The 15,959-nt window shown below is 41.8% G+C and overlaps 1 long non-coding RNA gene across 1 annotated transcript; it reads left to right on the top strand.

The window, feature by feature from the left end:
* The first annotated feature begins 10,233 nt into the window (after positions 1–10,233).
* On the top strand, positions 10,234–12,536 carry LOC133156220 (uncharacterized). The gene is made up of 4 exons (XR_009714808.1): positions 10,234–10,880; positions 10,987–11,159; positions 11,296–11,438; positions 11,517–12,536. It is a non-coding gene; the product is annotated as an uncharacterized LOC133156220 (long non-coding RNA).
* Positions 12,537–15,959: the final 3,423 nt, after the last annotated feature.

Genomic DNA, 15,959 nt, shown 5'->3' with positions numbered 1-15,959 from the left:
TTGAATTCGTCTTTTTTCATTCTGTGTAATTACATTCTGCTGTATGCATGTTAGAAAAATGTATATATATATTATCATGCGTTCTCTAATCAATGCTTTACCCCAATAGAACTGCAAGAGATGCTTGCTGTTTGGCCTTGCTGTTTTTATGAGTCATTTATGAGTTTATGGCTTTCCTTTTATCTAGGCTCTTTACTTTTAGTGACAGGGATCTTTTGATCCCTGTCAGCCATATGTATCCTTCCTGTCCTTATGTTATCTGTGTGTTTTTTTTCCTGTAAGAGGCCTTCACTACCAATAAGCAGAGCTTATTTGCATAGGCAAAATGTTCTTATTTGATTGAAAGAAAACTTCATTCCTTTTCAGTTAACTGTAGGTTTGGTTCATATATTGTTGTTGATCAGAACTGTTTTTCTTTGTTAAGTGTTAAACACAGTTTGAAGTAGTTGCGTGCAAGTTATCCTATATTTACTCAATGTTTGTTTAAGGAACTGCATACCAGTTACCTTACATTTACTTAACATTTGCTTTAGTGTTTAAGACAAGTTACTTATTGTTATTGAGTGTTAATTTACTAAGTAGATAAAGTCTAGCAAAGGTCTAGTTGTATTGTTCCACAGGAAAGCAGCAATTAAAGTTATCTGATCTCACCCACGGCCAACAACTGGAGAAGAACAGATGGACAAACCCTGCGCGGGTCACGGGCCGACGATGAAGTGCTAATTCACACCACACTACATTCCTTAGCTAATCAGCGTTGCTACAGACACGATCTCCCCTCCCTTTAGTGTAGCAACGCCTCTGTAACCAGGGCAACCAAAACATTAAATAGAGGAGCACGTGGAGGGAGAACTCAGAAATGATGGAGATTGTAACCGAGTTTCCTCTCTCTATCGTTCTCCTCGCGAGAAAAGACTTAATATTCTGTCTCACTTGTGGTTTGTTTGCTGTTGCTCTTCTCTTAATAATTATTCAGTCATTGAAATAAACCTGACAATGCACCAAAAAAAAAAGAGTGTAATATCGGTTTCATCAGTATATAATTGAAACCGGAAGGTATTCGGAAATCCCTGCGGTCAGTAGAATATATAACGGCTGTGCAATGAGAAGTCAAGACATGTTCCACGAGAGCAGGCGGTCAAGGCAAGAGTAATCTCGACGCAACATGCCCAACATGTGTAAGTCAGTGATGAATGTTTCCTGAATTTTCTTCCTCTTTTGCCATTCATTCATGATTTTCTTCTGCTTCCGCATTAGACACGCAAATTCTCGCGGTGGGCTTGGTGGCTTTTCTAGTACTGCAAGCCAATGGCGCTCCGTTGACAGAAGCGACCACCGTCTTGCCATTAAGCGACACCTCAAGTGAGGAGGAAACGGCGCCCTCTGACCTGCTGACCTCTGCTCATGTTTGGGACTCGGTTCTGGGTACCGCTAAAGAACACCAGAAAGCTGTAAGTGGAAATTCAGAAAGCACCTTCATTGTCTTCTCCTGGCTGTAAAACATATCTGACTTGTGACTAATTTCAATATCAGTTTGATGATGAATTCCAAAACAATGTCAACTTTCATTTACTGGAGCACTACAAAGCACCTCAGTTTCCAGCAAACTGCCCCAGCTCCAACTTTAGCAAGGTAAGAACCAGAAATGGAAAACCACCAGAGGTGGGAGAAAATACAGACACTGACACTTTCCATAATTGTTTGCTAGCATCGGCTTGACTTTTATGCGTAGGTTGAATAGATATTTGTTTTTTAACTGACCTAAATATTCTTTTTTCCAGGAGGCTTGCCTGCACAGGCTGGCCCAAGGTCTGTCCACTTACATAATTCTTCTCAAGCACGTGGAGAAGGAATATCTCGGCAGTAAAATTCTGTCTGAGGCCAAACACTACTCTGAACTCCTGCTCTACAATATCAAACAAAAGGTTGGCCAGTGTGACAATTTAGGGATAGGAAATGAATTTTGCTGTTACTATAATACCTATTTTGACATTGTGTTGCTTACTCTTGTCCGGCAGATGAAAAAACCAGAAGAGGTCACAGGCCTGAGTAGCAATGAGGAAGAGAGCCTATTGAGGTCACTGTACCACCCCGATGCTTTCCACAGAAAGATGACGGCGCACAACATCCTGCGGAAGCTCTACATCTTCATTGTTGACGACGAGAGGGCGCTGAGGCGCAAAGAACGGCGAAGGGGAAAACATGCCAAGGTCTTCGCCATGTTTAGTTTATTGCGGTAGTCAAATCCGCCACTGAAGCCCGTCGGAAATGTTGGGCAAAACATGAAGTGAATTAAGTTGTTGGATCTGCACTGACGTGTTGTAACCCACTGACGGATTGATGATGTATTTGTTTTTGCATGACGCACTGAGTTTTTTAAATTTTTTATTCTGTAGATAACCTATCTATTGCTCATTCAAAAAAGCCATTGTGAATCTAAGACCTTATTTATTGCAAACAGTCGTATGAATTATTTAAAGAAGATATTTATTACATATTATTGTTTTTATACTTGAAGGCATGATAATTATATTTATTTTTTAAACGGAATGTATTTTTAAAACATGAATAAAACTATTTGCTTACTTGTGAATTGAACTGCTTGATTTATAACACTTTGGCAGGTGTCTTTTGAGAATTTCACTTATTAGATTGAACTACAGAAATCTCTTTTTCTGAGATTCAAAGACATCGTATATATATATATATATATATATATATATTTGCAAAACTGAAATATCGTAAGGCCACTTATGGGCTTTACTGTCAGACATTTATTGACAAAAACATGGAACAGACTTCAAGACAATGTCGTAACAATAACAAATAAATATCTCAGACCAAATTGACTTTCAGGTGGCCAACTCGTCGTGGTCTTCGGGTGGAGGTTGTTGATGCAGGTGCACGTCATCCTTCTTCAACCCCAAAGTAAACTGAAACGAAGCAAAAACAGCCAATGATACGTATGTCATTGTTGTTTTTGACTTAATCTGCCATTTTTTTTAAGGTTCTCTTTCTACATATTTACCAAACACAAGCGATACATTAACTTCAATACAAAAAAAGGGCACTACCTCAAATACAACTTAGAAAACAGTTTGACTGAAATGGTAGTCATTCAATAAATAAATATACGCACATTTTCTTTTTCAAATTGCAGCCTTTGCGGTTTTGAAAATTGCAGTTGATCACATTGCAACGTCGACTTGAATTCTATTCATCTCTCAGTTTTAATGCACAGACAGACACACGAGAGAAAACGCTGACACAGAAGCAGTGGATGACGCAAATCCGTGTTGCCGCAAGCAGACCAGTTGCTGAGATTGTCTCATGTGTTGAGACGAGCGACACTAGACGGTGTTCAGGTGAACGTCACACCAAGAATTTACCGATAACGACAGTGGAGTGGTTTTCACTACAGGTAAACAGCTGGCAAATGTGACAAAAATTCCAAAATCTCGTAGAGAAAAGTTCCTACGACAAATAAAAGCACAAGAAAAGTTAAAAGAAAAATTGGAAGTGAGACGTAAAAAACAGGAACTAAAGAGAATGATGAAAAACTCTAAAGAGAGGGAACAGTACAGTCAAATTGCAGAGGTAAGACAAAGGAAATTGGGTTATATTAGAACCCGTTATCAACAGGACAAGCGTTTTTGTGCCAAACAAAAGTCCTATTTTACACAACGTTGTCAGACGGATCATGAGTTTAAGAAGAAAAACCTTTCCCGTTTCTCACGTCGTTATAGGACAGATGAGTGTTTTACGATGAGACAACTCGCTTACATCACAGAACGTTACCGTGACGATGTTGGGTTTCGAAACAGGCAGCGCTCTTACATGACACGCCGTTATTTAAACAACCCTGAATTCCGATTAAAACATCAGGAAATCATGAGGCGCATAATGGCAAAAAAATCTGATTCACTGAAGACCAAAACAATGCGCAGAGTAAGTATGCTTTTGAAAAAATACTAAGTCATAAACCGACTATGTAGGGAGCGAAATGACTGTGTGCTCATGAAAGCTGTTGAGGTATTCAAAGCCCAAATTAAAAATGGCCCCACATTTGTCTGCACTGTTTGCCACAGAGCATTGTTTCCGAACCAAGTACGCGCTTGTCAACGTAGATTTTATAAGAAAAACAGACATGTTGTTGCAAGTTGTCTCACGGGACAATTTGTCCATATCTGTGATGATGAATGTCAGGCCTCGTGCAGCGTACCAGCTGAAAGAAAACTGGAGTGGATATGTCACACTTGCTATAGTCACCTCAAAGATGGTAAAATGCCTGCACTTGCTGTTGCGAACAATCTCACACTCGCTGATATTCCAAAGGAACTGTGTGGATTGAACATACTGGAGAGACACCTCATTTCCAAATGCATATCATTTGCCAAAATTGTACCTCTTCCCAAAGGTCAACAACGAGCCATTCGTGGAAATGTGGTGTGCGTGCCATCGGAAGTACAAGAGACGGTCAATGTCTTGCCCAGACTAAGAAGTAAGTCACAGATGTTGAGAGTGAAACTGAAGAGACGGCTTTGCTACAAAGGCCATCAGTTTTTTTAAACTGTCACTTGGTCTAAGCTAATGAGCGCTCTGATGAAACTGAAACAAGTCCATCCACAGTACAGAGACATAACCATTCGCGACGATGCGGACCTTTGCGACCCAACCCTCACTGACGATGAGAGCAGCTCCGATGAAGCGCAAATGAGCGACAGTGAGTACAATGAGGAAGCTCTGGAGGAGATGTACAGATTTGAAAGTGATGCTCTGTGTGGGATGAACAGTGACTCTCAACATGACAACAGTGGTAACAAACAGCAACAAGAAAATTCGGAAGACGGTGATCAACCAAATGGTGGAGTGATACTTGAATCATGTCTCCAACCCAATGATGTGGCAGAGGAAATTATGAGTTTTACAGAGGGCATTTATTGTGTTGCTCCTGCAGAAAGAAACAACCCAGTAAGTTTTTTCAAGACTCCCAAGCTTGAGGCCATGGCTTTTCCGGTGCAGTTTCCCACTGGTCACAACACCCTCGATGAAGAGAGAGCAATAAAACTCACACCAAGCAAATATTTCAAAACCCGTCTGTGTTGCGTGGATGAACGCTTTGCTCGAGATACCAACTACTTGTTCTTTGCCCAGTTTGTGACTGAAATTTACCAGGCAACGTCGAGCATGACAATACAGCTGCGCAAAGGTAAGCCTTTTACCAGGGATGGTCGAAGGATAAACAATGCCATGCTTCAGGACAAACGTGAAGTTGAGAAACTGGTGCGCAGCAAAGATGCTGTCCGATTCATGACACCGCTGAGAGGTACGCCGGCCTATTGGGAGAAAACCACCAAAGATCTTTTTGCTATGATCCGGCAGCTGGGCACACCCACGTTCTTTTGCACATTTTCTGCTGCCGAAATGCGTTGGGAAGAGGTCATCAGCGCCATCAAAGCGCAACAAGGTGAAGTAGTGAATTTCGCCCAACTTGACTGGGCTACCAACAAGTGTGAGATCCTACGCAGCAATCCTGTGACGACGATGCGCATGTTTGACAAGCGTGTGGAAGCTCTGTTCAGAGATTTGATCCTCTCTCCGGCGCAACCGATTGGTGAGGTCGTCGACTACTTTTACCGACTGGAGTTTCAACACAGAGGAAGTCCTCACATTCATTGCCTCATATGGGTTCGAGGTGCCCCTGTATTTGAGGAAGCCACGGATGGAGCCATCTGTCATTTTGTGTCTCGCTACATCTCGGCCGAGCTGCCGGACCCGCAGAAGGAACCGGAATTGTACAAAAAGGTCACAGAGGTTCAGATGCACAGCAAAAGTCACTCCAAATCGTGCGTCAAACACCAAGGTGCAAATTGCCGCTTTGGATTCCCCAAACAACCGTGCGATGAAACAATGATCGTCAGACCTGCGCCCGTCGACAACGACAATCGAGATCAACGCAATGACGATCGGTTGGCGTCGAATGCCAAGCTTGTTCCCGTGCTAAATCTGCTGAATGAGCCTGAAACGGCATCCCTGACTTTGCCTCAGCTACTGGCTAAATGTAAGCTCACCGGTGACGAGTACATGAACTGTTTGCGCATGACGGCCTCGTCGAGTTCTGTCGTGCTTAAGCGAGAACCGAAAGACTGCTGGGTCAACAACTACAACCGCCATTTGCTTCTTGCCTGGGATGGAAACCTGGACATCCAATACATCCTGAATGCCTACTCTTGCATCGCATACATCTGCAGCTACATCAGCAAGGCTGAACACGGTCTGAGCCAATACCTGAAATCGGTCATTGAAAACTCCCGCTGCGCAAATGTCAACGAGAGCGATGAAATGAAGCAAATTATGCAAGCGTACTCCAAGAAAAGAGAAGTGAGTGCTCAGGAATGCGTCGCACGTGCGTGCGGCTTGCATATGAAACAGTCCTCCCGCATGGTGGTGGTATTTGTACAGACGAGTGACAATGCGCTGAAAATGAGTTATCCTCTCTCGCTCCTTGAGGGCAAAACGCAGAAATCTCATGAAGTGTGGATGACTGGCCTGCCGGAAAAATACAAATCCAGACCTCAAACCGAGGAATTTGAAGTCATGTGCTTGGCTGATTTTGCCTCAATGTGCAGAATTGTTTATGGCAAACAAGCCAAAGGTAAGAATGTTTTGCCTCTGCTGAACGACATGGGCTTTGTCCAGAAAAGAACAGAAAAACATGCGGTCATCAAATACTGCAAATACTCTGAACAAAAGAATCTGGAGGAATATTACTGCTCCTTGCTCAAGCTGTACCTGCCTCATCGTGCTGATTGCCAATTAAAATCTGAACGCTGTCCTTCCTATCAGTTGTTTCATGATAACGCCTGTGTACAGTTACCGTATAACGACTCTGTGGAGCGCGTGTGCCAAATTGTCAGAAGGAACAGAGAAAGGTATGAGAAACACAGTAAAGACATTGACGATGCCATCCAAGAGGTGGAGGAGAGCGGGCTCGTCATAAACGAATGGTGCCACCTGGATCCTGAGAGCGAGTTGCAAAGACTCGAATGCATTGAGGAAAACAACGCAAGAGATGAACCAAATGACAACGTGGAGGACAATGTCCCGGACTATAACGTAAGGTCAGAAACGTCTGAAATTTCCATTGCGACAGAAGCTGCTGCCATCGATCCCGCAGTGTTACGTGACATGTATCGGAACCTGAACCAAAAGCAAGCGTCTGTTTTCTACAAGGTCAGAGATTGGTGCATAAAACGTGTGTGTAGCTCAAAGCCCATCGAGCAGTTCTTCTACCACATCAACGGTGGCGCCGGGACCGGCAAATCGCATCTCATCAAGTGTATCCACACAGAGGCTACCAAAATACTGCAGAGACTACCACGACTGGCTGAGGAGGCCGACATTTCCAAACAGACGGTCGTTCTCGCAGCCTTCACTGGCACGGCGGCGTTCAACATTTCTGGGACAACTTTGCATTGTCTGCTCAAACTGCCGAGAAGTCTCAAACCCCCGTACCACGGCCTGGGCAATAAACTGGACGAAGTCAGAGCCGAGCTGTCGATCGCCCAAATACTCATCATCGACGAGATTTCCATGGTGTCCAAAGACCTCTTTGCCTACGTGAATGCCAGGTTGATACAAATCAAAGGCATCAATTTACCTTTTGGTGGCATGTCTGTTCTTGCTGTTGGAGATTTCTTTCAGCTCCCTCCCGTGAGACAGTCCAAACCGCTATGCGTGTACGATCCCACTCGGCTGGACCACTGGCGTGACAACTTCAAAAAGATCACGCTCACCGCCATCATGAGGCAGAAAGACGATGTTGCCTTTGCCGAACTGCTGAACCGACTCCGGGTGAAAGAAAAGTCTGATGAACTTTCGGAACTGGACAGAGCTCATCTTGCTACGAGGTACACTTCTCCAGAAATGTGTCCAAGTCATATTCTGCATGTTTTTGCCACCAATAAACAGGTAGATGGCCATAACTCTGCGATGCTGGATCTGCTTCATAAGGACATTGTACAAATTGATGCAGATGACTACAAGAAGGACAAACAAACTGGCAGAATGGCGAGGCAAACTTTCCCTGTGCAAGGCGCTAAGAGCGAGCTCCCGGACTCGATCAGAGTTGCCCTCGGTGCTCGTGTTATGCTCACGCGTAATTTTGATGTTCAAGCAGGTCTGTGCAACGGGACGTTTGGAAAAATTGTGGAATTGGTCAACTATCCGAATGAAGCCCGCGTAAAGAAAGTTGGGTTGGAACTTGATCATGTGAGTAACACAGCGCGTGCCGCTAACCGTGTGTACATTGACAGACAGGAGGAAAAGCTGAAAAAGCCTGGAGTGACGCGCCGACAGTTTCCCATCAAGCTTGCTTTTGCCTGCACGATCCACAAGGTACAAGGTATGACAACATCAGAGGCTGCTGTTTCGCTGAAAGGCGTTTTCGAACACGGCATGGGGTACGTAGCTCTGAGTAGAGTGACCTCGCTCAGCGGTCTGCATATTCTGCATATGGACGAGAGAAGACTTCATGCAAATCCAGAAATCACTGCTGCTCTTGCTGAGATGGCAGAGGATTCTTTGGAGAGCGTCATGCCACTCCTTCACGTGATGCCGTCGGTAGATCGAGCAAATCACCTGGTTGTCGTCCATCATAACACCGAAGGGCTGTCCTGTCATGTGCAGGACATCAGGTGCCACCACGAGCTGCACTTTGCTGATGTTTTGTGCTTCACAGAGACACACCTTCAAGGATCTGTGGCTGATGGACGTGCCTGCTTGGAAGGCTTCACAATGTTTCACAGGAACCGAAGAGATTCTTACACAAACTGTCCTGACCTGGCAACAAAACTTGGTGGCGGCGTAGGTATTTGTGTCAAAAGTCACATTGCAGCCCAGGAAAAGAAATACATACAGGGTGTGACCGACATTGAATTTGTTGTGGTGAAACTTGAAGCTCCCCTCAATGTGTTGATTGCTGCCGTTTACAGGCCTCCAGGCAACAGTCTGCGCACTTTTCTGCCAAGCTTGGGAAATCTCTTGCGGTACCTTGAAGTAATGGACCATCATCAGATCTTGGTATGTGGAGATTTTAATGAAGATATGCTATCTGCCTCATTCAAGCCCATTCTCGATTTGTTTCGCTCAACAGGTTACACGCAACTCATAACCACTGCTACCACTGACAAAAACACATTGCTTGACTTAATTTTTGTCTCTCGACCTCAGTGTGCTCTTCATTCAGGTGTCTTGCAAACGTACTACAGCTATCACAATCCTGTTTTCTGTGTTTTGGCCACTGAAAGGTAAGTCACAGCTAAATCATGTGGTTCAGCATTTGCAAAAAGGATGGAAATCAGAACGTGAACGTTGTCGTAAGTGTATAATATTAGTGGTGGGATGTGGTGGGTGATTTGTTGCCTTTAGGTGAGATGGGATCTGGGGCGAAGGTTGCTCAAAATGACAAATGAAAGAAACCTGCTGGAATAGTGGTTGGGGGTCGGTGAGGAATCACGTTGAGTTAAGGGAAGGCAGAGGCTTTTTAAAATTTCAAAAAGCCTTCCCTTAACTCAACTTTTTAATTTTTAAAAAGCCTTCCCTTAACTCAACTTTTTATTTTTAAAAAGCCTTCCCTTAACTTAACGTTTTAATTTTTAAAAATGTTACTTTTATTTTTTAAAAATTTTAACTTTTAAAACTTTTACCTTTTTACATTTTTAAATTAACTTATGGTTGAGAGGAGACTTTTTAACTTTTTAAACCTTTATTTTACAATCAAATTTTAACCTTTTAAACCTTTATTTTACAATCAAATTTTAACCTTTTAAAACTTTATTTTACAATCAAATTTTAAAACTTTAAACCTTTTTTTTACAATCAAATTTTAACCTTTTAAACCTTTATTTTACAATCAAATTTTAAAGATGAGTTAAGGGAAGGCCTTTTACATTTAAATTTTTTAATTGTTTTGAACTTTTATTTTGAATTTCTTTGAATGTCATAATCACCAGGCGAGAACAGAAAACAGATGAGGTAAGTTGCTCGTCATGAAACATGTTTTTTCCTTTCTTTCTAAAGAGAGTAAATGCTGCTATTTCACTCTTTTGTATTTTAACAGTTTTTATCTGGCGAAAGCAGTTCATCCCAGAATGGAGGCCAGAGGTAGGCATGACATATCACCTTATTGTAATGTAATTATAAAATTGTAACATGTTGTAATTTATAGTTAAGCTTGTGTAAGCCCTCTGTACAATCATACATTTTCAATCAACTTTGCTGGATTGTCCTTTTTTCTCCACAAAGACCTTGAGCATGCAAAAACATTCATCATGGACGAATGACTCCCAAGCAGACTCAAGGCATGCCACCCCTACAACATGGCAGCACAAGAGATGCTCAATTCCATCCCTGAAGACATCTCCAGAGATGCCTGGCTGGCAGCAGCTTGGAAGCAGGAGTGGGAGGCAGCTGGCCCCTCCCTCATGCACTGTTATGTCTGGGAACCAGGAGACGGCGCCATAGGAGGAGACGAACTACCTCGCCAGCAGTGGACCACACTGAACCGCTTAAGAACTGGTGTTGGGCGCTTCAACATGTCTAGTGGGGTCTGGCGGACAGTGCGGCATGCGAGTGCGGAGCCCTCGAGCAGACAGCCGACCACACCATCAACACCTACACCAACATATAGACCACCCTCAGAGGCCGGCCTCTTCGACCTGGGACCAGAGATGCTGGCGTGGCTCCACGACACCAAGTTGGAGCGCTGACGTTATACGAGAGAGAGAGAGAGAGAGAGAGAGAGAGAGAGAGAGAGAGAGAGAGAGAGAGAGAGAGACTCCCAAACCAGGGTGGCAAGAAGCAGGACTTCTCATTCCTCTGTAAGTAGCCAATTATTATTGACTATTGTTACAAAACACTCTCTTTAATTTTGAATGTCTTTTTCAACTCATGTCCTCAACCACCTCTATGTTTTTTCTTCTTCAGTTTTCTATGTTGCGTGTGGCTCCACATGCTCCATTTGTCTAGACCATTTGTTTGGCCACCTTGGTACTCAGCCTTGATGAGACCTGGCCTGTCTCGCCAAAAAAATGACCGACATTTTAAGAAGATCCATGGGACCAGTGTTATTCTCCTTTTCTATTGACTCCAAGCAACAGGTAAGTAATTGTGATTCCAAATTGAATGTGTTCATATCATTCACTCAAGATGGACACAAGTTGCACATATGCTTGATTTATGACTGTATTGTAATGTGATTTTTCAAAATGAATTAATTATGATGTTATATTATAGCACAGGGAGAGCCAAGACTTTCCAAAAGACCTGTACAACGGAGGCCAGCATCATGAAACACAAACTCCCAAACCAGCATGGTAACATGAAACACAAACTCCCAAACCAGCATGGTAACACACAGGACTTCTTCTGATTCTTCTGTGAGTAACCATCAAGGAACATTTTCATGAAGCATTTTGCTCCTTTTCCTCAACACATCTTTCATGTTTTTTTTTTAGTATGTTCTTGGGTCTTGCCTGTGGTTCTACACGCATCCAGAAATGCAGACAAAGAACAGCTTGGCCTTTAACAGTCGGAAGCCTCTGATTTTACTCTACTAAGCCTCAGATACAGTCTGTTTTCTGTTCTCATTCATTCATTCATTCATTCATTCATTCATTCATTCATTCATTCATTCATTTATTTATTTATTTATTTATTTATTTATTTATTTATTTATTTATTTATTTATTTATTTATTTATTTATTTATTTATTTATTTATTTATTTATTTATTATATTTTTTGCCTCAAATTATGTTTGCATTAGCTTTTGTATAACAGCGTCTTCAATCATGTTGCACTTAAACTCTTAAAAAATAACACTGAAATTAACATAACATCCATCCATCCATTCATTCTCTGAACCGCTTAGTCCCCACGCGGGCCGCAGGTGTGCTGGATCCTATCCCAGCCGTCATCGGGCAGTAGGTGGGGGACGCCCTGAACCGGTTGCCAGCCAATCGCAGGGTACACAGCGATTATTATCTATTGAATCAGTAAAATACTTGATATGTTTTTATTTGTTATGTCTTCAGCGTTTTTGAAAGTTATTTATATTATTTCTTGCATTACTTCTTTGACTCAATTAAAAAACCTGTATTTTGTCCCAAAAGGCACTATTTTTTCCCTTCTCTTGTGTGTGATTTATTATATTTTGTTTCCAATGTTTAAACAGCTCAGTGACCTAGTGGTAGAGTGTCCGTCCTGAGACTGGAAGGTTGTGGGTTCAAACCCTGGCCGGGTCATACCAAAGACTATAAAAATGGGACCCATTGCCTCCCTGCTTGGCACTCAGCATTAAGGGTTGGAATTGGGGGGTTAGATCACCAACTGATTCCCGAGCGCGGCACCGCTGCTGCTCACTGCTCCCCTCTCCCCCAGGGGATGGATTAAAATCACACGGGGATGGGTTAAATGCAGAGGACAAATTTCACCACACCCAGATGTGTGTGTGACCATCATTGGGACTTTAACTTTAACTTTTTTAACATGAATTTGAACACTTTCGAGTCAAGCCCAATTTATTCATACTTTTTCAGAGTTTCCGAAAGTTATTTATATTATTTCTTGTATTACTTCTTTGATTCAATAAAAAAAAAAAAACTAATTCCTCCCAAAATCAGGAGTTTCCGGGTTAACGTAATAAATCGGTGAGCGATTGGCTAAGGCAGCGCCCAATTACGTGAGCGGTTGTCTAAGCCAGCGCCCAATTATGTGAGCGGTTGGCTAAGGCAGCGTTATGGTAGCCAATCAGAGCCGGTGCTCTGTAAACTATTGCGGTTCGGTGTTATTGTGGAAATTATTACTCGCCACTTTAAACTTTGTGAAAATTATTAAGTATTCCAATATCCTCACATTTCATTTACTAGACATTTGCGTGTACATACATTTTCAAAATTTTAGAAAAGTCGAGTCAACATTCAGCATCTTACAAAATACACAAATCAGACATTTATTCGTTTAAGAATACTAATTCATTATGTTCATATGCCCATGTATTTCACCACTTAGTAATTGCCAATTTATATTTGGTGAACGACAATTGGCTGCAGAGAATGACGTTCCTGACGAGTCGCAGCCAGACGGTGAGAGTGGGCCGTCATACATCCACACCTCTCAGTCTCGGTACCGGCTCCCCACAGGGCTGCGTACTGAGCCCACTGCTTTACACGCTCTACACACATGCATGCACCCCCGCCCACCGTAGCAACATCATTGTGAAATTTGCGGATGACACAACCGTGGTGGGACTCATCTCAAAGGGGGATGAGTCTGCCTACAAGGACGAAGTGGTCCGGCTATTGGAGTGGTGCGGAGAGAACAATCTGCTCCTAAACACTTTTTTTTAATTATTCTATTTTTTTTATTATTTTTTTTTTTTTTATCTCATGCGCGGATCGGTTGGCACTTTTTAAATTTCGTTGTACAGGTGACAATGACAAATAAAGATCTATTGTATTCTATTCTATTCTAGAACCGCGATCATGGTCGAAAATATGTTTTGACCATGACTGACAGCTCTCAATTGTATAATCACAATTCACATGATGTGTTTAGCAGTTATTATTTTTCTTTCTTCCGTGTGTAATTAATATCTTATTAATGTTGAATGGGGGCGGGGTTGTGCTACGTTCATAGAAATCTGAATTCACAAGGACTGTGATCGTAGTATATCATGAACAAAATCTTAAAGTGCTGAAACATGTTCACTCTTTTTATCGATTGCATATCCAAATGTTGCATATCCAAATGTTGCATATCTGTTTACCCTGCACTGAAATTTCCCACTACCCGCAAAGATATTGGGGCGCACACAAGTTCGCATCAGACTTTCCCAGACGTCGACAGAGGTAAGTAGCTCGCTCAACCCAGTCCGAAATTTGATTTTCCCAAAACATTTATAAACACTTTGTAGTCTAGTGTTGTTCTGTAGACCATTGTGTTACTCTAAAAATTAGTATTTACTACTTTAAACTGGGTGAAAATTAAGTAACATCCTCACTTTTCCGCGTGTACAGACAGGCCTTTTAAAATGCTGGCCTGTACACGCGAATTTGAGTAAGAGGTCTTCAGGTCCGTTTCTTAATGTTTAATAACAATTGTACCGATTTGGTTGAAGAAGAGCTGATATTCAAGAAAAAAAACGAAATAAACCTCGCGCACGACGGCAAGTGTAAAACTATTAAATTAGTCCTATGACCTTAAAAATGTATATTATAATATATATTTTACCTATGTCCTCAAAAAAATTGATCCATTAGTAAGCATCTCTTGAACAATATATTTCTTCAAATGGTTTAGTTTTTGAGACAGACAGTGAATGTACATCTTGTCTTGACTAAATATCATTCAGTAGTGCGTACTCTAAAACAAAATGAGCAAATATTCCGAGTCATATTGTATAAACTTATTTGTACAATTATAAATTGGCAATATTGTTGTATACGTGATTTAACATTGTGATGCCGCCTTAACAAGGCTGCATGGACACCTCTTTTGATCTATACCGCAAGTGCGAAAAAAGCCTGGGAACTAGTGGCGGCCAGGAAAAAGAAAAACGTGGCGCTGTCAATCATGCGAGTTGCGCGGCTAGATCAGTCAACTCTCAGCACCGTTTCTGGCTGCAGATGTTTATTTCACTATAACAAATAGAAAATTAATCTTTGCTTACTGTGGGAACAAATGCACAGGTGCCAACATTTGAGTTTCCCAAATTATGTAGGGGATGAAATTGTAGATCAAAGGAGTCAACTCTTAACATCTTCCAAAATACACAAAACTGGAAGTAGTTCATTGGAAATAATAAATAAATAAATAAATAAATAAATAAATAAATAAATAAATAAATAAATAAATAAATAAATAAATAAATAAATAAATAAATAAATATTTGATAGATAGATAGATAGATACATAGATAGATACATAGATACATACATAGATACATACATAGATACATACATAGATACATAGATAAATAAAACCAACAAAAAACAATTAAACAATAGCCATTTAGGACAAAAACAATTAAACAATAGCCATTTAGGACATTAACCATAGTCCTTCTAAAAGGGTAGGGCTGCTATTTTATAACCAATTTCTGTCATCATGTAGACTAATTCAACCATATATAAGTGCTATAGTAATTATGTCTCTGTTATTATTTTCATTTTTTTTGTCAGAATGGAAAACCTGTGGACGCTCCACCAAATGCCAGCGGTGGTCACGGCCAAAGTGGTGGCCTTAAAAACATCAACACGATTTTCCAGATGGGCCCTTAAAGAGGATGGCACGGTGGAGGCTAAGGCTTCCCACTGTAATACAGTGGTGGCCCTCTGTGATGGCCACCATTTGTGTAAAATGATTCTTTTTGAAAATTTAGCCTCTGATGTCTCCGTTGGAGGCACCTTTCGAATTATTAATTTTGGCCGGGGAAAAGAACAAGGGGTCCTCCTCTCCCGGCACAACACCGGCATTTATGTGGCTGGGGCGATAGAAGTGACCCCAGATTTGGAGGTGAGAGGGACAGCTCTGCTGTACCCTCCAAGCATTGCCAGAGCCTTAAAGGACATCCGCCATGAGGAGGGTGTCCTTTTCACGACAGACGGCATTGTCTCTGCTGTAAGATCAATCTCTCTCTCTTTCCGCTCCCTCTCTTTCATGAAGTAGTGATGATTAATCTGTTTTTCATTTTTAGATCCGCCCCATGAGGATGGTGATGTCACGTGGGTCTGTGGTCCCATTAGGCATCATTTATTTAAAAAAAGTAAACTGATTGTTCTCTCTCTCTCTGTCACACTATCTGTGTGTGTTTGTGTGTGTGTGTGTGCGCGTGCGTGTGCATGCATGTGTGTGCGTATGTGTGCATGTGCGTGTCTAAATATAGATACATCACACACA

The sequence above is a fragment of the Syngnathus typhle genome, linkage group LG6 (assembly GCF_033458585.1).
Source record: "Syngnathus typhle isolate RoL2023-S1 ecotype Sweden linkage group LG6, RoL_Styp_1.0, whole genome shotgun sequence".
NCBI classification, from domain to species: Eukaryota; Metazoa; Chordata; class Actinopteri; order Syngnathiformes; family Syngnathidae; genus Syngnathus; species Syngnathus typhle.
The sequence above is the reverse complement of the archived record's forward strand: the minus strand, read 5'-3'. Positions and strand labels throughout refer to the sequence as shown.